The sequence below is a fragment of the Mustela lutreola genome, chromosome 1 (genome assembly GCF_030435805.1).
Source record: "Mustela lutreola isolate mMusLut2 chromosome 1, mMusLut2.pri, whole genome shotgun sequence".
In the NCBI taxonomy this organism is placed as follows: domain Eukaryota; kingdom Metazoa; phylum Chordata; class Mammalia; order Carnivora; family Mustelidae; genus Mustela; species Mustela lutreola.
Genome location: NC_081290.1, coordinates 123,784,582 through 123,809,838, shown reverse-complemented (window position 1 = coordinate 123,809,838; position 25,257 = coordinate 123,784,582). Strand labels below are relative to the sequence as shown.

Below are 25,257 nucleotides of genomic sequence, written 5' to 3'. Positions count from 1 at the left end.
CTGTGTTTTGATAGGGATTGCATTTAATCTGTAGATCACTTTGGGTAATATGGACATCTTAACAACATTAATTCTTCCAATTCAAGCACATGGGATGTCTTTCTGTTTATCTGTCTCTTTAATTTCCTTCAGCAATGTTTTACAATTTTCAGTGCATAAGTGTTTCTACTTTTTTATAAAATATCTATATTTTAAAAATATCTTAGTGAACAAAGCAAATACTCCTGTAGCTAGCAACCAGTTCAAGAAATAGAACTTTATCAGCCACCTCAGAGACAAGACTGATGTGTGCTCACTTCAGCAGCACATATACTAAAACTGGAACTACACAGAGATTATCATGGCCCCTGAGTAAGGATGACATGCAAATTTGTGAAGTGTTCCATAAAAAAAAAAAAATAATAATAATATTAAAGAAAAGAAAAGAAAAGAAAAGAAAAAACAAGCTGACATATTCATTAGGTCCAGTAGGCAAGGTACTTGGATACACAATTTTTGCAGAGGCCAAGAAAATATTTTAATTTCTTATAAAATATTTTGATTTATTGTAGGGACTCATGAAATGCATTAATTTTTTAAGAAAAATGTTTTAATACATAATATTAATATATGAAAGTATTTACCTTTATACCAACACAGTTATAAATCATAACTTATAAAAGTTTTTACGGTGTTAGGAAACCAGGAAAGCAAAAGTAACTCAGTCCCATTAATGTCATTTTGTGGTCCTGCTCACAAACACCCTAATCACAACTACCTCTTTACCCTCAAAAGTATCAGTATCGTAATTTTTATTATCATCACTCATTTTATTTATTTATTTTCTTGTGTATTTATGTATTTATTTGAAGAGAGAGAGAGAGAGGCAGAGGAAGAATCCCAAGCAGGCTCCAGGTCCCCAGCACAGAGCCTCATATGGGGCTTGATCTTGTGATTCTGACATCATGACCTGAGCCAAAATCAAGAGTTCAGACATTCAACTGACTGAGCCACTCAGTGCCTCTCACTGCATTTCTTTATAGTTTTATCACCCCAAATCTAGTTTTTAAATTTTGTTTTGTTTTTAAAGATTTTATTTATTTATTTATTTGACAGAGAGAGAGGGGCAACAAAAGCAGGGGGAGCAGGAGAGGAGAAGCAGGCTTCCTGCCTGGCAGGGAGCCTGATGTGGAGCTGGATCCCAGGACCTAGGATCATTACTTGAGCCAAAGGCAGCTGCTTAATGACTGAGCCACCCAGGTACCCCCTAAATACTAGTTTTATCTTGCACATAAAGATCTGCTATTGGGGCACCTGGATGACTCAGTGGGTTAAAGCCTCTGCCTTTGGCTCAGGTCATGATCCTGGGGTCCTGGGATTGAGCCCCACATCCGGCTCTCTGCTTAGCTGGGAGCCTGCTTCCTTCTCTCTCTACCTGTCTCTGTGCCTGCTTGTGATCTCTGTCTGTCAAATAAATAAAAAAGTTTTAAAAATATTAAAAATATAAAGATCTGCTATAAATATAATTTCTCTATATGTTACTCTTTCATCTCTTCTTTTACCTTGAAGTTGATCTGTTGAGAAATTGAGACTTACAACCTGTCGTCTTGCACTTTCTGGCTCTTGCTAATTGCATACTCAAGTTTAGTTTTTTTTTTTTTTTTTTTTCTGTGCTCTATATTTTCTGTAAATGGTCAGCTGGGTCCAGAGGTTTGATCATATTCAAGTTTAATCACTATGGCAATATTATATAGGTAGTGTGGTGTTCCTTCAGGAAGCATCTCATGGCAGGTTGTCTTTCCTTTTCTAATGTTAGCAGCCATTAGTGCTTCTACCAATTCTTACATTAATATTTTTCTGGGTATTTTGGTTTTCTGAAGCTCACTATACATAGAAACCTCAGGAAGGATTCATGGCCATACTGTTGCCTGAGTTCCTAATATTGTTAACATTTTGTCTGTGCCATTTGTACTAGAAAATCAATTTTGGTGGGGGGTATATAAATTCTTAGTTCACATTTTCTTTCCTTAGGTGTTGTGATGGTTAATTTTATGTGTGAACTTGGCTGGGCCATGATGCCCAGATATATTGTCAAACATTATTCTGGATGTTTCTGTGTGCTGTGTTTTTGGATTAGATTAACATTCATATCAGTGGACTTTGATTAAAACAGATTGCTCTCCATAATGTAGATGGACCTTACCCAATCAGCTGAAGAACTGAGTAAGACAGAAGACTGACCTTTTTCAAGCAAGAGGGAATTCTACAGCACTTGAATTGCAGTGTTGCTTCTTCTTTAGTCTCTAACTTGCTGGTCTACCCTGCAAAGAGTCTAAACTTGTCAGCCTCCACAGTTGCATGAACCAATTCCTTAAAAGAAACTTTCTCTCTATGTATACACATCTAGAGAACTCTGACTAATACAAGTGTCTTAAATATGTTATTCAAGTGTCTGATAGCCATTTGTATGTCTTTATTGGAGAAGTGTCTGTCCATATCTTCTGCCCATTTTTTGATATGATTGTCTGTTTTGTGTGTGTTGAGTTTGAGGAGTTCATTATAGATCCTGGATATCAACCTTTTGTCTGTACTGTCATTTGCAAATATCTTCTCCCATTCCGTGGGTTGCCTCTTTGTTTTGTTGACTGTTTCCTTTGCTGTGCAGAAGCTTTTGATCTTGATGAAGTCCCAAAAGTTCATCTTCACTTTTGTTTCCTTTGCCTTTGGAGACATATCTTGAAAGAAGTTGCTGTGGCTGATATCGAAGAGGTTACTGCCTATGTTCTTCTCTAGGATTCTGATGGATGCCTGTCTCACGTTGAGGTCTTTTATCCATTTTGAGTTTATCTTTGTGTATGGTGTAAGAGAATGGTCAAGTTTCATTCTTCTACATATAGCTGCCCAATTTTCCCAGCACCATTTATTGAAGAGACTGTCTTTTTTTCCACTGTATATTTTTTCCTGTTTTGTCGAAGATTATTTGACCATAGAGTTGAGGGCCCATATCTGGGCTCTCTACTCTGTTCCACTGGTCTATGTGTCTGTTTTTATGCCAGTACCATGCTGTCTTGCTGATCACAGCTATGTAGTAAAGCTTGAAATCAGGTAGCGTGATGCCCCCAGTATTATTTTTGTTTTTCAACATTTCCTTAGAGATTCGGGGTCTTTTCTGATTCCATACAAATTTTTGGATTATTTGCTCCAGCTCTTTGAAGAATACCGGTGAAATTTTGATCAGAATAGCATTAAAAGTATAGATTGCTCTAGGCAGTATACACATTTTAATAATGTTTATTCTTTCGATCCAAGAGCATGGAATGTTCATCATCACTAGCCATCAGGGAGATTCAAATTAAAACCACATTGAGATATCACCTTACACCAGTTAGATTGGCCAAAATTAGCAAGACAGGAAACAACATGTGTTGGAGAGGATGTGGAGAAAGGGGAACCCTCTTACACTGTTGGTGGGAATGCAAGTTGGTGCAGCCTCTTTGGAGAACAGTGTGGAGATTCCTCAAGAAATTAAAAATAGAACTTCTCTATGACCCTGCCATTGCACTCCTGGGTATTTACCCCAAAGATACAGATGTAGTGAAAAGAAGGGCCATCTGTATCCTAATGTTTATAGCAGCAATGCACGGTCGCCAAACTGTGGAAAGAACCAAGATGCCCTTCAACGGATGAATGGATAAGGAAGATGTGGTCCATATACACTATGGAGTATTATGCCTCCATAAGAAAGGACGAATACCCAACTTTTGTAGCAACATGGACGGGACTGGAAGAGATTATGCTGAGTGAAATAAGTCAAGCAGAAAGAGTCAATTATCATATGGTTTCACTTATTTGTGGAGCATAACAAAAAGCATAGAGGACATGGGGAGTTAAAGAGAAGGGGGTTGGGGTTAATTGGAAAGGGAGGTGAATCATGAGAGACTATGGACTCTGAAAAACAATCTGAGGGGTTTGAAGTGGTGGGGGGGTGGGAGGTCAGGGTACCAGGTGGTGGGTATTATAGACGGCACGGATTGCATGGAGCACTGGGTGTGGTGAAAAAATAATGATACTGTTATGCTGAAAATAAATAAATGAAGGAAAAAAATATGTTACCCAAATTTACTTTTGAGTTTTGATGTTGAAATGTCTGATGAAATCTTATTCTTTCCCTTGGGTGTCATTTTCTTCTTTTTCAGATCCCTTAAAGAATTTCTTTTCTTTAAGTTTGGGGCTCAAGTTTGTATGTGTTTTGATAGATTTATACCAAGTGTTTAATTTTTTGAAGTTATTGTAAATGGTATTCAGTTTTAATTTTATTTTCCATTTGTAAATTGCTAATATATAGAAATATGATTAATCTTTGTTTGATGACCTTGTATCCTTTAACCTTACTAAACTTTTTAGTTGCAGGAGGTATTCTGGGGGCATATTCTACACAGACAATCATGGTGTTTGTGAATGAACACCATTTTATTTTTTCTTTTTAAATCTAAAGGACTTTTATTTATTTTTCCCTTTTTTCACTAGCTAAAACTTCTAATATAATGTTGAATAGAACTGATGAGATTGGACATCATTGTCTTGCTCCCAATCTTAGGGGAAAGTATTCAGTCTTTCAGTGTTAAATTTGATAGTAACTGTAGTTTTTTGTGTTTTTGTTTTGTTATTTTTTTGGTAAGATGCCCCTTTTCAGGTTGAGGAACAAGTTTTTTTCTATATCCTAATTTGCTGCAATTTTTATCAATGTGGATGTTGAGATTTGTCAAGTGCCTTTTCTGCATTAATTGATATGAACATACATTTTTCTTTACAGTGTTAATATGGTGAATTACAAGGATTGATTTTCAAATATTGAACCATCTGTACATCCTTTTGATAAACTCCAAATGATTTGGGTATATGATTTTTTTTATATATTGCTGGGTTCAATTTATTCATTTTTAAATAATTTTTATATCTATGTTCATGAGGAATCTTGTTCTTTGGTTTTCTTTTGTACTCTCTTTGCCTTATTTTGGTATCAAGGGTTTTAAGGTACTTTTATTAGAAAATATAGCATAGTAATCATGTTTGTACTCATTACAAAATCTACAATGGATTTCTATTGCCTAGTAGAGTAGGTCTGTAATAACTTTGATACTATACTATTTTACATCAAATTTTTTAATGTATATGCCTTACTCTGTAAACTTTCCTGTTCTTATCTCTCGCTGTACCCTTTCTCCTGCTCCAATTTCCAGGCCTATGGTGTCACTGATATCCTGCTTGCCCTTCCCTAAGCATGCCAGACAGTGATAGTCTTTTAATTTCTCTACTAACCATTCTTTTAATACCAGGAAAATCCTATCAAGTCTATATGTCTAATAACTTCTATTATTTTCTGGACTAAGTTTTCCTAAAACTACAAATGTTTTTGACTACTTCTCCCTCAGGCCTCTATTCTACTCGATTTAAATGCCTATTGTAGCACTTATTTATTTATAGCTCCCTCCCCAACTGGTTAATGAGTAGTTTGAGGGCAGAGATTTGTCTTTAATTCCAAGTACTTAACAAAGTGTGGCGCCCACTATTTATTTGCTGATTGGATGATTATAATTCCCTGTGTCCTTCAGGCTCACTGAGAGAATATATTACATTTTTATATTCCTCACTTGCTGAGAAACTTTGCAAATTATATATATATGTTACTAACAGTTTTTATCTTTATGATTCCAGTATTACATTATGGTCTCTATCTTGAACATTTTCAACATATAATTTTTCACTATATATATGTATATATTGTAGTATATACTTACAAATGTAAGTTTTGTAAGGGCCTATTTAGCCAGAGCAATTCCATCTGGTTAAACAGTGATTTTGTTGTTTATTCAGTAAAACTTAAACTGACCCTGCCCCCTCCCTCCACAGGAGAAGTTACTTAAAAGCAAGTCCAGGGAAAACCAGTCCCAGGTAACAAAGCCCAAATACAAGGGTGGGTCAGGTCAGGTGGAGATAATAGCCCGAATGCAGGGATGAGTCGGGGGAGGTGGAGACATCCAATCAGTGGGGCTTGTACTGTCTCGCTAGCTACCAAGGAGTGTGGGCTCCACCTTTTAGGTGCCTTTTGGGGCTCCAGTTCTGACCAAGGTGATAGGCTAGTTTGAAGAGCTACTATGGGGTGAATTGTAATTCAATTGGCCACCTGTGTGTGGCCAGGCTCAACCACATGGCCTTTGCTCTGTAAAAGTTAGTCTGTGAGGCTAGGAGGGGTCACCTCTTTGTAAGAGATGGCCCTGGCCGGTCAGTTTGATTCTCAATGCTTAGCACAAAATAAAGCTTTGCTTGACCTTCGCTTTGTATCAGTCTCGTTCCTTTGATCATGGACCCAACAGTTTAAGGGAGTAAATTTGGTTTATGATGATTTTAGAACTCTTGTTTCTAGACTGAGATCCTTAAACTATAATGGGTTCACATATAACAATGGGTATCAGTGAATTATTTTCCCTGCTTAAAAAATTGTAATAAAACTTTTTATTAACATCAATGAGGTTGTCATCCAAATTAATTGAAATATTAGATTCTTTGCTTTTGACCATAATTTTGTTAAATGGTAAATCAGAAACTCAGAATAACAGCTATGATCACTGACTAAATAAATAATATTTTATAATTACAACTTAGAACACAGAATTTTTCAAAACACAATATGCATGGGAGGGCCATAAACAGGTTATTATTGATGTAGGAAACAGAGGCAGAAGAAAAATTACTAAGTTTCCTTACCCACTGACAACCCCTTAAAACAGGCAGAGTGACATTCCTTTAGGGACTCAACTGCCTCCTCCTTAACACTTTGCTAAGGGCAAAGGGCAGTCTTTGTCTGACCAATCCCTATCCCCAACCAGGATCCTGTAAGTCTACTTTAACAATTCCTTTGGAAACTTTCTTTATCTCTAAACCCTCCAAGATACTGTTGACAATCATTCCCAAGCATATGGCCCACTGATATACATGTAAAGGGTCTCAGACAAAGGTTTTATTACTGGTAATGAATAGCCTTTTTCCCAACAACAGCTAGCCCTTCAAGGTCCTGGAAACCTTGCTTCCAAATTTCCTTAGACACATATACCATCTCTGACCCCCTCCCAACTTGCAAGCACATAAAGGACCACTCCTCACAACCTCAGGGCAGCAGCTCTTTCTGCCCATGGGTCCTGTTCCCATGTTTTAATAAATATTTTGCACCGAAGATGACTCAAGAATTCTTTTTTGGTTATCAGCTTTGGACCTCACCCCACCGAACCTCACTTATATTCTAAGACTTCATCATTATCACTGGAAAAGTTATTTTTATGGAGAAATTTTTCTTACATTTTATATTCCAAGGATTATTTTTTCTTTGTTTTTAAAGTTTAGTATTGTGAAATGTATCAATAATTGAAGATTATGCTGAGTTGGGTTTCCAGTGAATTGCTTGAGATTATATGCTTAAATTGCTCAGGAGGATAGACCAAGTTTACCAGTTAAGTTTCTTAAAAATATACAAACTTTTCCCGTAACTTTATGGTGAGTTGACATATTTTCTGTGAATTGCTTTGACTTTCTGGTGAGCTGTAATGCAGGCACTTCATCCTCTGGGAGCTCAAACTGCAAAGATGAGTCAATGGTATTTCCTCCCAAGAAACCTCTGTTTTTGAAAAAGACCAAAGGGATGAATATTCTGGTTGTTTCTCAGAAGCTCATTTAAATTAGTACTCTATTTTTTTTTTTTTTTTTTAGGCTGATCTGAAAAAAAAAATCATATGTGCCATTTTATGTAAATCTAAATTAGCAAATAATTTCAAAAATTATCATTTTGATACAGCTAACTGGAGTATGCAGACCATGAACAACTAGAAATTTTGAAAATATACTTTTTTAAAAAGAAGTAATGATTTTTATGTGAAAAGCTTATGGCTAAAGAGCAAGCAATCTCCTTCAAAAAAAGCCAATTTCCTTCCCTGAACATTTCATTGACTGGCGCTGTCACATAGGGTCATCATGAATGGTGCATCCTAGAAGTTGAATATTGTACAACCTGCGAAATTATATGTGACAACCCTGCTCTACCATCTTTGAACGTCTAATCTCCTGAAAACTTCTTTCCCATTTTCTAGGTTATTTTTCATTGTTTTAATATTCTTTGTGAAAACTTTTAGTTATTTAAACTTTATAATTATTTATAAATAAATAAAATCTTATTTTATATAAACATGAGCAAAAATAAAGGAAATACCTTTTCTTTTAGGAAATACTTTCTCCCATCTGCCTTCAGGATTAGAGCCATTGCTGCCATATATTAGTATGTTATAATTCTACCCCTTGACTAGGTGATTAGTCTAGTTGGAATCTGGCAAACTAGATTCTAGTTGGAATCTGGAAGAGAGCATTCTCTTTGGATGGCTGATGATTCTAGTAGCTTGTTTTCTGCTATATTGATCAGAAAAGCAGGAAAAAAAATGAGTCTAGAGAGAGGGCAAGTGATACATATAGAAAATGCAAACCAAATCACAGGTTAAAGATGGAGAGACACAGGTGAGAGTGTTCTGAATCTCTGGCTCGAGGTGCTTCTTGACACTTGGTGCATTTCTCTTCTTTGGAATTCTGTGGGACATCTCAGAAATCTTATAATAAACCACAATTTCTACTTATTTGAGAGGATTTCTGCAGTACTATGCTTTGACTCAGGCATGAGGGGCCACTTCCATAGGCCTCATGCTTTAGAAGGCTTTCCTCCATCCACATCCCCATCAATGGGGAAAAGAGTCAGTGGCATATGCCCATGAAGAACCATGCTTTTTCTTCTAGACCAGGCACAAGGTACATGTGATCAAGAGACTTCTGCCCCAAAGTCCCAAACCTACGGTCAGGGTCTCTGTTGACTTTTTCCTGGTCCAGTGTACCTCTCCCAGTTCCCAGGGGGTAGCTACAGCATATCTCTTTATTGTGGGATGTGAACTGAGTTTGGCACATTTCACTTGTGTGTGTAACAAGTCCCTTAAGGTGTAGAATAGAGCCTGAGGCAAGAAAAAAAGGGGACATGATGCCACTAGCCTGTGTCCAGGGTCTGGGCCTACTGTATTCATGTGCTGATTTCCTTAAAATCTGGGAACCTGGTCTTCCAGGAGCTTATAAAGGTATGTTTGTCAATATAGAAGGATAGGACACATTTTATGTAGCAATTAGTTAACTTGGTCAGAAATTTTAAATACTTAGATGTGTTGTATGTGGGCTTTCATTTGTACTCTTAATCCCAGGCTTTGTAGTTAGAAGTGGGCCTCACCAGACAAGCCAATATAATGAAAATCTGGTATTATAGAAGTTAAGTTAAGGTTAATGATTTACAGGACAAAAGAATTTCTAATCAGATTATTTTAATAGCACAGGCTAGTGAAAAGTTCTAACTAATAGAACTCTTATTAGTTACCTATTGCTGCATAACAAATTACCCTAAATTGGCAGCTAAAAAATTTACTATTTCACAGTTTCTGTGAGTCAGAATAATTTAATAGTCCTAGTTGGAATAATCTTTTTAAAGTTTTATTTATTTATTTATTTATTTATTTATTTGAGGGGGTGGGGAGAGGCAAAGAAGAGGGAGAGAAATCTGAAACAGACTCACTACTGAGCCTGTAGCCCTCAAGGGGCTGGATTCCAGTTACCTGAGATCATGACCTGAGCTGAAATCAAGAGTCAGACATTTAACCCCTGAGCCACCTAGAGGCCCCTAGTTCAAAGACTTTTGAGATTGCAGTCAAGATGTTGGCTGGGACTGCAGTTGTGTTGGGCTCCATTGGGGTTGAAAGATCCACTTCTAAGCTTACTTATGTGTTGTTGATAGGCCTGGTTCCTCACCACTTAAGCTTCTTCATAGGTTGTCAGGTGACCTCATCAGATGACACCTGATTTCCCCCAGAGTGGATGATGGGGGGGGCAATTTTTCATAACCTAATCTCAGAAGTGATATACCATCATGTTTGCTGTATTCTATTGGTAATGCAGTCCAACTCTGGTTGGTTGTGGGAGAGGACTACACAGGGTATGAATGTCAGAGAATATCAGAGATGGGGATCCCTGGAGATCATCCTGGGGGCTGGTTTTTCCAGTCCTCCTTGCTCAATCTCTCCAGCCTACTAGCCTTTAGGTTCTTGAACCTAACCAGTTCTGCCTCACCTTTGTATTCATGACCTCTCCAAGGTAGGCTTTTCCTATTGATCTTCTTTGGCTGAACCTCTGTCTTAGTTTTCAGCTTAAAAGACATTACTCTAGAGAAGACTTCACTTGATCACTCAGTATTTAATAGTTACCTAGTTGTTCTCTGTTTATCACATTGTTTGAATTCTGGGTGCCTGAAACATACATATATGTTGAATGAAGGAGTCTCGGTAATTATATGACTTTGGGGAAAAGATATGCTCTCTAAACCCCAGTAGCTTTGTCTGTGGTTAATGATCTTCTACCCCAACCTACTACCCAGGGTTTTTTTGAGGATCAAATAAGCTAGAATTTTCTATAACAATTGATGAAATTATTATTGTTGGTTAACTCCTCCTCCTCCTTGAGCAGAGGGATTGCCCAGGAATGTATTTTCCCATTTTAGTTTTCAGGTTCTCTTTATCTACCTGCATTGTAGAACTGTGTTGTTCATTTAGCCGTTCACTAGCCTCATTTACTGTCCTGCAAATGTCTCAGAGGACTTATTTTGAATTAAAGTTATGATTTCATGTGTGAAAAGTATTCAGTTGGGAGCAAGTTTAGTAAGGTTTATTCAAATGTAAAATGGCATTGTGCTTTTGGATCATAACTAATCATAGCATCCCATTGAACCTGGGAGGTAGTATGTGCTTTTTAGAAGCTAGTTATGCACAAAAGGACAAATACCCAAGAATCAAAGCAAACTTTTAATAATGCCCAATTGGAGTTCTGGTCATGTTTGAGCCATTCAGAGTCTAATCAGTAAAACCCCCTTGAGTCAATAATTGCCTTCTCCTCAAATCATTGCAGGTATCTATTATGCTGCACATTATCCACATAGAAATGAACATATGGTTACTGAACACATAACAAAACAGGCTCTGTTGGAGAATGTTTCCTTTAGGATGCCTTAAAACATTCTTGAGCAGAATATTATGGAGGCTGCTTACTATCCCTTCTGTTCTTGGGGTTATAGGAGGGAAGTTGGAAGTCCTTTGTATAAAGAACCATGAATGAGCTCACTATAAGAAGCTGAAAACTCAGAATGTATTGATTTATTTAGAGAACACCATTAACTATCTCCCATGATGAATACAGAACCAGTGGATGGAGTTTCTTAAAAGTTGGAAAAATATTTTTCCTCTCTCATGTTGCATTTCAGGGAACTAAAACATTGTGGAGAAGCTTTCTTCAGAGTGGACCAAACCATGACCTGCAGTTTGTTGCTATCTTTATGTAACAACAACCAAAAAAAGACATTTGATATATTCAGAAAAAGGAAGAGGAAAAAAGAGTTTGAAAAAGAGAAGTAGAACAAAACCTATATTAACTTGAACCTGGCTAAATTTCTTTTGAGAATTAACCAGATTTAAGATTCAACTTAAGACGAAACAGAATTCAAAAGCATATATAAGAAATCACCTTATTTGAATTGAATAATTTAAATGATTATAACATCTTATATTTTAACAAGTGTGTTCAAAGTGACAAGAAATTTTTGTTTAGCCAAAATGTCCATTTTTAAAACATTCTGCAAAACTAGGGTATAAATATAACAAATAACTTATTTATATGTATGGCTTATAAACACATATGTGAATGCATGTACATATCTGTATATGTATAAGATGATATTAAAATAAGAGTTCCAACCAAGACAGGTAGATATCAGATATTAAAGTGACTGGTGAAACACAAACCAATTAAATGGAAACTATTAAAGAACTTAAAAAAAAAATAAAGTAATGAGACCTATAGGACTTATAAAATAGACTGAAAATCAGACGGATGATTCTTAAACCCCTCATATCTTAAGGACATAAAAAATCCAGGGGAGTAGAAATTGAAAGTAGATTTATGAAGAGGACATTTGGGTAGAACTGTAGATTGCTGAGTCCCCCTATCCTTCTCCTAGAATGTGGCAGGTAGGATCCCTGCCCCCCACCTTGAACTTGGTGAGAGAAGTTTCAGTGGGCCCACATGGAAAGTATGATATGTGTACCCTGCAATTGCTCATGGTGGACTGTTGTCTAAACTCCATCTGAGAAATGGAAAGAGTGAGAGATAACTGGAAGTAGACCAGAAGCTGCCTTGGCTGCTCTCAGTCCTGGAGTTAGTTGGTGGGTAGAAGATCCAGGTCTGTTTCTGGTGAACTGGAGGTGGGCTATGCATGAGAGGGACAAAGAACACATACATACACACACATACACACACATACACACACATAGATCAAGCCCTGCTGTGGTTTGTTCTTAGACCCTGCCCAAGAGAAACACTGTGGAACCATAATAGGCACAGAGAGAAACCCCAGGTACAGCTGGATTCCTGGGACCAAGAAGGAAATCATAACCCTCAGGAAGATAAGGAAACTGTAGATGAGACCATTGCAACAGTAGAGGTGGAAGGGGGACAAATTTCAGCTTTCTGAAGGCCTGAGACGCCCACAGTCGGCTTATGACAATAAAAGAGATTATTTGGATTCTCATAACCAAACAAATTTTAAGTTCTTATGCATGTATATTTTTTCAAATCAACATAACATTGTACACATCGAGTAAATAAGTTGTGTGTGACTTCAGAACTGGAGAGGTTGTATTCTTGGTATGTGTTATATGACTACTGAAAGCCTTGTTTGCTAAAAAAAAGAAAAAAGAAAAAAGCAACAATAATAATAATTGGTGTGAGCAGTGCTGTTATTTCTGAAACCGCATCTCATATTAGTGACCTCTGTTCAGGTACTCCTCCTGCCTTGTGCATTGGTATCTCTGTTTTGTACCAGAAGGAAACACTGTGTCTGGTTTCACTATGAAATTCATGGAGCTCTCTGCTTGAAATAATATTAAAGACCTTTATTATTCAACCTGTGCGTTCATCTGTGCAAGCACATCTCCTTAGGGAAATGCTTGAAAATGGGATTTTCGTGGCCTTCTCTCCCATTTGACTTGTCTTCCCCCACCCTCCCTTTTCCCCATCCCTGTCCAGGTATCTATTAGTTATCTCTTCCAATAACACAGTTCTGGCTGCATTGAAAGTGCTTTTTAATGTAGGAGATGTACTTCAGGCCTAACACCAGGTCACTTTCTAAGTAACATTTTATGGGATTGATTAAACTTTAGCACCATAACTGTTGACTTTACAGGCCAGAAAAGAGACTCCGAGTGTTCTACCCCAGACAATTTGTGCCTCACAAGTTTGAAAAATCAAATGTGTTTAATGTGTCTGACAAAAGAGGCTGTCCTCTATTTTTGAGTCTTCTTTATTTAAAAGACCTCAGTATTAAAAATAAAACAATATCTTTTACACTAGTGAGGTTAAGTTACAGTAAATAACTGTAAATAAAAGAAGGTAGACTTTTTAACTGTGGGGATGACACTAAAGATTGAAGTTGGCGTCTTCATTGCTCCAAACCCAACTGCTTAATTTTACCTAGTTTGCTGCTGGAAAATGAAGCTACATTTGCTCTTGGTGGCGTTTTCAAGGTTGTGAGATGAGGCATGGCTAATTTATTTAATTAGAGAAACATATTTTTAGGGCTACAATGCAGTGGAATCAGGGACCAAAAGCAAAACAAAAAAAAATTTTTTTTCCACATGTCTGGGATTTGGAAATCCAAATCCTTGCCTTTATCTGCACACAAAGGTATGTCGCTAGGGGCTTAGTGATGTGGTTCATAATGGGCAGAAACATTTTAAAGAAACAAACAAAAGAAAAGAGATAGGAAAAAAAAATACCCATGAATTCATGGTTGGCTTTGTACTGTGTTAACCTAGCTAGGTTGGAAACATGTCTCCCAGAATTCCCTTCCCTCTATGGTTCTGGGTTGGGGTTGGCTGGGAGAAAGATAGGGAAGGGAGGCCTGGTGGCAGCCACTGCATTTGGAGAGTCACTTAGACTGTGTAAGGGCCTATTCAGCCAGAGCAGCCCCACCCCGGTTGAACTGCCATTTTGTTGTAAAGCTTAAATTGACCTTGCCCCCTTACCCACCCAGGGGGACTTACTTAAAAGCAAGTTTGGGAAACCAGTCCCAGGTAACAAAGTCCCACGTAACAAAGTCCAAGTACAGGGTGGGTCAGGCCAGGTGGAGATATTCAATCAGTGGGTGCGCATACTGTCTCCTAGCTACCAAGGAGTAGCAGCCCCTGCCTTTTGGGAGCCTTTTGGCGCCAATCCTAATCAAGGTGTAATAGGCTGGTTCAAATGTCTGCTAGGGTAAATTGTAACTCAATTGGTCACCCAGCATCACTGTGGAGTTTCCTGTGTGTGTTACAATCTCATTGGCCACCTGTGCGTGGCCAGGCCCGACCGCATGGCCTTTGCCCTTAAAAGCTAGTCTGTGAAACAGAGAAGGGTCACCCTCTCTTGTAAGAGGTGCGGCCCCGAAGATTCAGTTAGATTCTTGATGCTTGGCGCGAAATAAAGCTTTGCTTGACCTTCGCTTTGTATCAGTCTCGCTCCTTTAATCATGGACCCATTATTGGGGCATAACAGACTGCTGCTGATCTGCTGGAAGGGCATGTAGGGACCGCTCATCTGTAGGCTCCCTTCCTCGTGCAGGCCAGCAGCTAGGCCTAGAGTTCCTCAGCTTTGACTGCATCAGAAACTTCAGCTCCTCTGAATCTGAGGCCAGGCAAGAGTGTCACTCAAAGGTGGGTGGCACCAGCTTTTCCTGCAGGTCATCTTCACTGTTTGGGCTTCACAAGGTGGGGATCAGGTACAAGTTCCAGTTTGTCCTGGTTTTCCCCCACTTTGCATCTAGGTTTTCTTCCTGGCCACTTACTGACCTACAGTGACTTCAGACCCCCGACCAGATACACAAATTACAGCATTCTACAAGATTCTTTGTCTTATAGAATGAATGTTGTTCATCTTACATCATGCTTTGTCTGAAAAAAAAATTTGCCATCTCAATTAACTTAATTTTTCAACTCTGATTTTTTTAAATCACCTTTACTAGTGGATTTTAAGATAATATAGCATAAAAAACCTGGTGAATAATTTTTTCTAATATATACTAGCTGATTAAACTTTGCAATAAGAGTAGAGCAAACTGAACTTGGTATATTAAGATTTTATTTATTTATTTGTCAGAGAGAGAGAGAGAGCAAGAGTGAGCACAGGCAGAGTGGCAGGCAGAGTCAGAGGGAGAAGCAGGCTCCCTGCGGAGCAAGGAACCCGATGTGGGACTCGATCCCAGGACGCTGGGATCATGACCTGAGCCGAAGGCAGCTGCTTAACCAACTGAGCCACCCAGGCGTCCCTGAACTTGGTATATTAAATGATTTGCAAATTGCAATGTGCTGCACTTTTCAGTTACATGCCTAAGTAAAATAAATCAACTTCTGTCTTATCAGCATTGGGGAATTTTTTATGTGTGATCATTGTATTTTAAAGTTGGCAATATACACACTGTCTTTTTAAATAAAGATGGTATTACTAACTTTTCTTCAGTAAGGCTTATGCCTGAATTGTTGGGATAGAGCTATGGTTTTTTTGTGTTTGTTTTGTTTTGCTTTTGCTTAAAGCATAGTTCTCAGAATAGAAGGAAACATTTATAAAGTGATGGCTATTATTGTTGCAGTGATATAACTTACAAACTCTAAAATTTGTTTCAGTTGATTACATAATTAAAAAAAAAAACCAAACCTTAATATTATTTTTTGTGTTTGGGAGTATAACCCTACCTGGCAAAGACAGAGTAGTGAGATTGCTAATTGGGCAGATAATTTTTGTGGCAAGTACTGCCTTCGTGAAGGGATGAGGGATGTGTGGATGTTTGTTTGTGCATATGCACACACATAAGCACTCATATGTTCCTTTATCTTGTAGATTCAATCATTGTACAATTTACTTTATATCTTTGTGTCTTTCAAGATTATTTATTTATTTATTTGGCAGAGAGAGAGAGACAGACAGACAGACAGCGAGAGAGGGAACACAAGCAGGGACAGTGGCAGAGGGAGAAGCAGGCTTTCCACTGAGCAGAGATCCTGATGTAGGGCTGGATCCCAGGACCCCTTGATAATGACCTGAGCAGAAGGCATTCCTGTAAGGACTGACCCAGGCACCCCTCTTTGTGTCTTTCAAATGCCGGTTGAAGTTCTAGCCTTCTCAAGTTATTTGTAAATATATACTGGTGGTAGGAAACTATATGGTAGTGTCAAGGTGATGAGGGGCAGGAGGCTGACTGAGAACAAAGCAAAAGCAGGCACCTTGCACCCCCTCTCCATCTGCTCCCCCTCAGTAATAGGAGTAGCATTCTTCAGGCACCCCTGACCGCCATAAGAAACAAATAGTTAACTTGCAGAATTCACAATCCTCCAAGACAGGAGTCTCCCTTGGTTTACAAATGTCCTAGAGATCTGCAAACAAAGAAGTTACCTTATCAATAGCACAAATTTCCAGAGGCAAATAACTCAGTTCCTCAGCCCTAAATAAAGTTAAATTTCTTCTAAACCCAAATCTCACTAACAAAGATGCTTGATAGCAGGATTGTGACATCCCACCAAGAATCTCCCAACTGTCTTGATGTTAGTGGCTGGCCAAAAGACAACATTGATCAAGCCACAAGGCCTCTGGTGTCAGGGCACCTTGTAGGCCCTCTTTAGCATATGAAAGCTCCGTTGAAACCTCCCTTCCCCTCACCTTCCCCCAACCGCAAGGTAACCTGCCATCCCTCACAACCCGGGGCACCAGCTCTTTCTGCCCACGGGGGGGCACCAGCTCTTTCTGCCCACGGGTCCTGTCCCCGTGCTTTAATAAACCACCATTTTGCACCAAAGATGTCTCAAGAATTCTTTCTTGGTCATCGGCTCCAGACCTCAGCCCAGGGAAGCTCACCTAGGTTCCAGAACTTCATCAAAGTTATAATGTGGAAGTAGATGTCCTACCAATATTTTTGTTTGTTTAGTGAACTTTATGTACATTTGTGTATATACACAAATGCACACATACACACATGTGCAATTGCATGTGTGAAGAAATGTAGATATGTAGTATATATGGTCTGTAGTTCATAGATCCGTATCAATCAGAATATCTTCTTATAGCCTTATCCCAGCCTGTGATCTTTTTACCAAGCTTACTATGGTTTCCATAAAAGAGTGGCATAGATCTAGCAGTGACAAGCTCTCTCTTTTCTGTCCTTGTCTCTGATTCTACATACTCAAGGACTCAATGACCACATCGTTTACTCTTTCTTACCACTTCTTTACATTGTAGTCCTAGCTGCTATCGCTTTAGATGAGTGAAAAATTAGTCTCTTCCCAAATGGCTGGAGACCACCTGTATGAATTCATACAGATGTAAATATATATGCAGATTTTTCTGAAGCAAACCCCTCTTACTCCACTGCACTTGCAAATTTCCCAAATACTGTTATGATAATGCTAGGTGATTTATTTTACATAAAGATGCATCTGAAGGGTGCAGCACATTGTGATTTGCAAACCATTTAACTTGCTAAGATCAGATTGTTCTGCTTTATCTGCAAAGTTCACCCACAAGGAATTTAATATAAAGGCTTTTATTCTTGTTGTTTCATGTATTATACTTTCCTGAGATCTGATGGATGAGTTTGAAATGGGTGCGTGGGGGAGGAGAGAAGGAAATTAGCCACTCTGCATCTTCTCTGGGAAAGCAACCCCTAACCCTCCATTTCCCACAGGACTGTTGAGAGTGTTCAAGGACTTCTAGGAGAATGATAGCACAGACTTGTAGGGATACATTATTACTCAGATGTAAGGTGAATTGGGCATGGGCCCAGGAAACAATGAATCAGAATATTTCTGTCTAGTCCCTATTATTACCTTGAAATGCATACAGAGAATGAGTGACTGAGTGCAGGTACCCTTGCTAAGGATTAAGAAGATTCCACTAGTTCCCCTCTCCTTCTGCCGACAGTCATTGCCTGGTGGTATTATACCTGGGAGTCATGGGACCAACTACTAAGTTACTAACTTGTGTAATTTGGGGGAAATTGCTTTAATATTTGGTGTCCTGCTAAGTTACTAACTTGTGTAATTTGGGGGAAATTGCTTTAATATTTGGATCCCTCATGTATAACCAGTAGGGGAATCAATATGATTTCTAAGGTCCATGCATCTCTCAATATATATTATATATTGATATATATCTCATATATATATCTCATATATCAGCTCCCTTTACTTCCTTCCCCATATATATCTCATATATATATACGAGCGGCGCAGAAGTCCAGGTTCGAACCTGCAATAAACGACCCTTGCTGATTGGCTTTGACTCACGTCTCTGGTGGTCTTTTAAAGTGGGGGTAATACTCAATTGGCATTTCAATATCTCTCCCCCATATATATCTCATATAACAGCTCCCCTTACTTCCTTCACCTCCCTTCCTTCCTGAACTATGATTTCCCTTCCCTTACATCCTTTCATGGTAAACTTTTATTTATTTGTTTTTATATTAGCACACTTTTATTCTGGAGAATGATTCATTTTCTTTATACTTATATATTTAATTAAATGTTTATTGAGCTCCTACAGTGTGCCAGGGACTGGGATATAAATACAGAAGAAGACAGAGGAGGAATCTCATCAAAGAAGAGGTAATGAAGGCAATAATAATAATAATAAAATATTTTATTATGTAATGTGATGTTCTAGGAATGGGGAAGTCCATGATATCATGGGATCAAATAGTTGGAGGGACAGGGCATTTGCTCCTGGCGATTAGGAAAGAGATCTGGAGATGCAGCATTTAAGTTGAAGCTTGAGAGTTAAGTAGGAGATAATTGAACGGAAGGGAAATACTTAGGAGGTGAATAGACAAGGCTTGGCGATTGGTAAGATACAGAGGGTGGTAAGAAAGAAAAGATAATATTTAAGTGGCTGACTAGATTGTGGCTAGTGGCTGAGTTTGGGAAAGAGAAAGATAAGAAAAAAGCAATGAGTAGATTGAAAGTCTTTGGTAGATGCTGATTCAGATTCAGTAGATGCTAATTAGACAGCCCCTACTAATGAAAACAGTATTTTATATTTGGGTGATGCTTTTCAGAGCAGAACACTTCCATGTATACATTCTCACTTAAGCCTCGTAACAAACTAGAAGATAGACATTATTATTCCTAATATTTAGATGTTAAGAAAAAATTTCCAAAATTTGGAAGTAGGCAAGAAGATGGCCACTTGTCCTTTTCAGGTCAGGGGCCCAGCGGGATTCTCTAATTCTCCCAGGGGTAGGTATCTTTGTTTGACTTACTGTTTGTTATTGATTAGGATGTTTTTTAAATGTTTGAAGGATAGATGTTAACTGCTAGAAAACCAACAGACATGCAAATGATTTTTAGCTGGAAAAGTAAGAATTTGTCTAATATAAAAGTTTTATTGTTCTATAAGACACCAACTAGTTGTATTCTCTTATTCCATTCTATAAGACACCAACTAGTTGTATTCTCTTATTCCATTTTGGTATCTAATTTAGCAATTTTATTCCAGCAAACTTAACTAGTGTCTTTTCTATTGCCCTTTGAAATAATTTTATCATCCTGTTGGTTCCCTCATTAATGAGTTAAATAAATCTTTGACAGGTATCCATTATATATTTGTATGAGAATAGTATTTCTAGCTTTTTGTAAGTGTTCTTTTGAAAGAAATGAATCAAAAAAAGTCTTGAGAGATTAAATAATTTGCTCAAAGTCATGTTGTTAGAGACAGGGTAGGAACTTGAACTTAGATTTTATGGCTTTAAATCTGACATATTTTGTGATACATGTGACACCAAAGAAGAGTCCTGAACAGTTCTTCATTGCTGCTATGTTTTTGTTTTTACTTATTTATTTTAATTTTATCTTTTTCTGGGGTGGAGGGAGGGAAGTGCAGAGGGGGAAAGAGAATCTTAAACTAGCTCCACGCCTAGTTCAGAGCCTGACTTGGGGCTTGATCTCATGACCCTGAGATCATGACCTGAACCAAATATCAAGAGTCAGACACTTAACCAGCTGAGCCATAGCCCCTGCTATGTTTTTGTTTTAGTTAAGAATAGGTATAATTACAGAAAAGCAGCAAGCAGAAAAGCAGATTTCATTTCATTAGATTTTTAAGTCGACCAACATTTTTCGAGTTCTCTGTGACTGCATCCTTTTATTAGTTTTGTAAAGTTTTGCAGGCGAGGTAAACACAACACCAGGTGAGGTAGGCGCAAGGCAAGATTTATTAAAGGCACTCTCCAGCGAAGTTTCCGGCCTCAGGAGAAGGGAAGCCAGGAACGTCCTGCCGGGAGGAAGTCGGCACCCTTGGGCAAGGTTCCGTGTCTCCAGAGAGGGGAATTGGGGAAGTCACCCTGGGAGGGAGTTGGCGGGGGTCTTTTATCCGGCCAAGGCAGGGCATGGGCTCACATCCATATATGGTAAGATATTTGGTCATCGGAAGGTATGGGGTGGGGGCTCCTGATACTCCTGTTTCCTGCATAGGTATCAGGTTACCTATGGAGACATGAACTGGGCATACATCCTTTTGGCGGGAGAGTCAAGCGTTAAGGAAGGAGGGTGAGGGGGCTGGAAGATGGCAGTCCCGGGGTCATTTCTATTGTTCCTCCTGCATTCCTGAAGCTGCTGACTCAACAGTTTCTCAAGCCTTCATATATCATAATTTTAGATATCAACACACCAAAATGAACTGTAAGCCTCAAATTTCCTGAAAACAGGCACTTGAGGGGTGAGGAAAGAATCCGGGATCCTTCTGTTGGTAGACATGGTATCCTTGGTCTCATTGCAAAAGGATGTGTAAGTTATCAGTCCAACCTTTTACCCCATTTTGGAGTCTTTCTGTGGTGGTTAATTTTGTGTCAATTTGACTGGCCCACAAGGTGATCAGATATTTGGTCAAACATTACTCTGGGTGTTTCTGTAAGGGCTTTGGAGATGAAATTAACATTTAAATCATGTTGAGTAAAGCAGATTGCTCTCCCAATGTGGGTGGGTCTTTTCCATTCACTTGAGTTCCGAATAGAACCAAAAGACTTAACTGGCCCAGGTAAGAGAGAATTCCATCTGCCTGTCTTTTACCTGGGTTATCAGCTCTTTGTGCCTTTGAATACAGATTGCAAGCTTGGATCTTCTTAAATCTTGGACCTAATGGCCTTAAATTAGAACTCTACCGTCAACTCTCCTGGGGTTCCAACTTGCCAGCTCACCTTATGGGTCTTGGGACTTGTCAGCCTCCATAATTGTATGGGTCACTTCCTTAAATAAATCTCTCTCTCTCTTATCTAATCTCTCTCCCATTAGTCCTATTTCTCTGGAGAACCCTGAATAATACACCTTCTTTCAAAATTTCCAAACATGTTAATCTCAGCGTCACATATTTGGAATGCTCCAACTGGTTCTCCTGATACTGAACCATGGTCTCCCTGTAATTTTTATCACTGGTTCTAGTTCTATAATAATCTCACATATGAAGATGGCTTGCACATGCTCCAAAGTCCCTATTGTAGGAGGAATATTTCCAGGTTCTTAGTCTAATTTTTGACCCCGATTACTATTAGCTGTTTCTAGCTGTCAGTGTTTTCCCTAATACATGGCACCCAGAAATAAGCACCATGTTCAGGAGGTTGTCCATCTACTCTAAAATAAGAGCTTCAAAAATTACAATAATAATGTGCAGCATGTATTGAGAGGTTACTGCATATAAACTTCTGTTTATCCCCTCATTTAATTTAAATACAGCCCAGAGGATTATAATTTCTTTTTCACATGCTAGGAAACTCAGATCAGAGGGATTATATTATTTATTAGAGTGCAAGAACTAAAACTTGAAATCTGATCTAACATTAAAATCCATTCTCTGAAGAGTAGTACTAGTATTTCCTTTCTTGGGTCACACTTTTGATTAGAACTTAAAATGAACCTTGGACTGCTGGCTCAAGATGGCAGTGAAAGACCCCTCCCCTAGAAGATAGATAGGATAACTAACCGCTTGTTTGCTTTTCTGTGAACCGCTGGCTTTTAGGTGTAAATTAGGTCATTAATTGCTCTTTTGCCCTTCTGTAACTGCTTGGCTTATAGAAATAATAGAAGACGCCATGATGGCATTCCTACCTTCCCCCTTCTTGTTCCCCCTCCCTGCCTCTCTCCTCCCGCGCGCGGGCCCTCAGAACCAATCAGCTTGTTCCCCCTTCCCGCCTCTCTTTTCGCGCGCGCGGGTCCCCAAAGCCAATCAGCAAACTCCACGTATGCCTTTTTCAAAAGTTCTAACTGTCAACCAATCAGTTGCGCCCCACCCAAAACTTGTTTGTACCTGTCTATAAAAACCCGGCACCACCCCAGCCGGGTGTGCTCAGCTAGCAGGAGCTGCTGACCACCCGCAGGCGCGCGCTGACCACCCGCAGGCGCCTGCGTAACAATAAAGAACCTCTTGCTGATTGCATCCAGTGGCAGTGTTGGATTCTTGGGTAAGGGGATCCGCGGGTCTTTCAGCAGATTGTACACACTCATTTATTCTCTCTCCTTCTATAGCTTCCATTAAAACAAGGGAATAGAAGGGCATAAACTCTACAATAACAGAGAGGATGGGGGGTGCAATAGAATAGAATAGATGGGGAGTGCAAAAGAATAGAATGGAGTAGGGTAGGCAAATTTAATCATAAGCTCTTATGTTCTATTTAATATTATAACACGTGCTTTTATTCCTTTGATAAAATACCATAAATAAATGTAAGTTTTTTCATAAATAGGTCAAAGGCTTGACTCATTGAGTTTTAGTTAACTCTAATCCTTATGTCTTTTATTTATTTATTTAAATTATTAATTGTTAAAAAGAACACGTAACATTAAATTTACCATCTTTTTAAAAAAATATTATTTATTATTTGACAGAGAGACAGTGAGAGAGCACATGTGGAGGGGGAGTGGCAGAGAGAGAGGGAGAAGCAGGATCCCTGCTGAGGGACTTGATGGGGCATAAGGGATATGGGGCTTGATCCCAGGGGCCTGAGGTCATGACCTGAGCCGAAGGCAGATGCTTAACAACTGAGCCACCCAGGTGCCCGTTAAATTTATCATCTTAGCCATTTTTTAGTTCAATTCACTTGTGCTAAGTATATTTACATTCTTGTACAACAGATCTCTAGAATATTTTCATCTTGAAGAACTCAAACTCTATTGCTATTGAACATCATCTCCCCATTCCACCCTCCCCAATCCCATCCCTGGTAACCACCATTCTCCTTCTTGTTTCTGTGAGTTTGACTACTTTAGGTATCTCATATGAGTGAAATCATACAGTTTATCTTTTTGTGACTGGCTTATTTCATTTAACAGAATGTCCTCAGGATGCATTAATTCTTATGTTTTTTGTGTAGAATTTTTCTATTGGGTCAAAATTTTCCCGTTTTTTATTTGTTTATACAGATAAATTTTATCAGAATAATATTTTCCCTCTAATTTCAGAACCAACCTAGGTTCTTTGTAGAACATTTGAAAATTAGGGAAAGTATAAAGAAGAACAAAAATATTGATTCATAGGGGCGCCTGGGTGGCTCAGTGTGTTAAGCCACTGCCTCCGGCTCAGGTAATAATGTCAGGGTTCTGGGATCGAGCCCCGCATCGGGTTCTCTGCTCAGCAGGGAGCCTGCTTCCTCCTCTCTCTCTGCCTGCCTCTCTGCCTGCTTGTGATCTCTCTCTGTCAAATAAATAAATAAAATCTTTAAAAAAATATTGATTCATAATTCTATCACTCAGAGGCAACAACCATTACCATTATGGTATATATTTCCTCCCATTGTCTAAAATTTGTTTTGAACATAATGGGATCTTGATGTATATACAAATGTATATTCTTTTCCCTTTAACATTGTAGTATATTGTGTTAGTTTGCTAAGGCTTCCATAACAAAATATCAGATTGGGTAGCTTAAATAATAGAAGTCTATTTTTTCATAGTTCTGTAGGCTGGAAGTACCAGACCAACCCACAGAATTGGTCCCTCCTGAGTCTTCTCTCCTTGGCTCTTTTAAGACTGCCCTCTTTCTGCCTCTTTATGTGGTCATTCCTTTGTCCACCAGAACACATTACTGGTGTCCCTTTTTTTGTGAGCTTAATTGCTCCTTTAAAGAAAGACACCAACCAGATTGGATTAGTGTCCAGTCTAATGGCCTTATTGTTACTTCATTACCTCTTCATATGCCCATCTCCAAATACCATCATATTCTGAGGTATTGGGGTGGCAGATTCAACATATAAATTTTGGAAGATACGTAATTCATCTGTATCACATATTTACCCATATATTTAAAATCTCATAATTATCATTCCACTGTGTGTTGATATTCTTTTATTAAATATTTATTATATTAAATTATTAGATAATAAAATTTTTCATGCTTTCAGACTTTAAAAAATTAGTCCCTTAATTTGGGTTGTTTTCTTAGGATTTATTCCTGAAGTAGAATTACAGGATCAAAGATCAAAAACATAGTCCAGGCTTCTCATTCTTATTAACAACTTTCTTTTCAGAAATGCTGAACCAATTTATACTTTCACCTTTGAAAGTACTCATTTCATTGTGCTTTCATAAATATTAATTTTTCTTATTTTAAAATAATTGCTACTATACTAGGCAAAAGTGGTATGGGACATTGTTATTTTTTGATTACTAGTAAAGTTTGTTTATTGAATATTTGTTATTCAGTAATTTTTTTCATATAAGTTACCTATTAGTATTTGCTCATCTACTCTGAACTTAAATTTTCTTTATCAATATGTTGGTGAAATTTGTATTTTTCAAGGTCTTTGACCTCTTGTCTATAATATTTGCCACAAATATTTTTCTCAATTTTTTGTTTGCTTTTTTTTTTCTATTTAGAGCCTAATTTATTTTAAAAAGACATAAAACATGTTTTATGGTATATTGAATTTCAACTACTCTTTCTTAGAAAGTCTTCATTACTATTAGAAAATCTTCATAAAGAAATTAGAAAAATAACTACACTTCTCTAACTTTTTATGAGTTGATCTGCTGAACTATTGAATCTTCCTGGAATTTCTTTATGGGCACAATGTGAATTGTTCTAGAGTTATTTTTTGAAACAATT

General features: G+C 38.2%; 1 non-coding gene across 1 annotated transcript; it reads left to right on the top strand.

Annotated features, from left to right (window-relative positions):
* The first annotated feature begins 288 nt into the window (after positions 1 to 288).
* Positions 289 to 392, top strand: LOC131822916 (U6 spliceosomal RNA). Its single transcript, XR_009350392.1, has one exon. It is a non-coding gene; the product is annotated as a U6 spliceosomal RNA (small nuclear RNA).
* Positions 393 to 25,257: the final 24,865 nt, after the last annotated feature.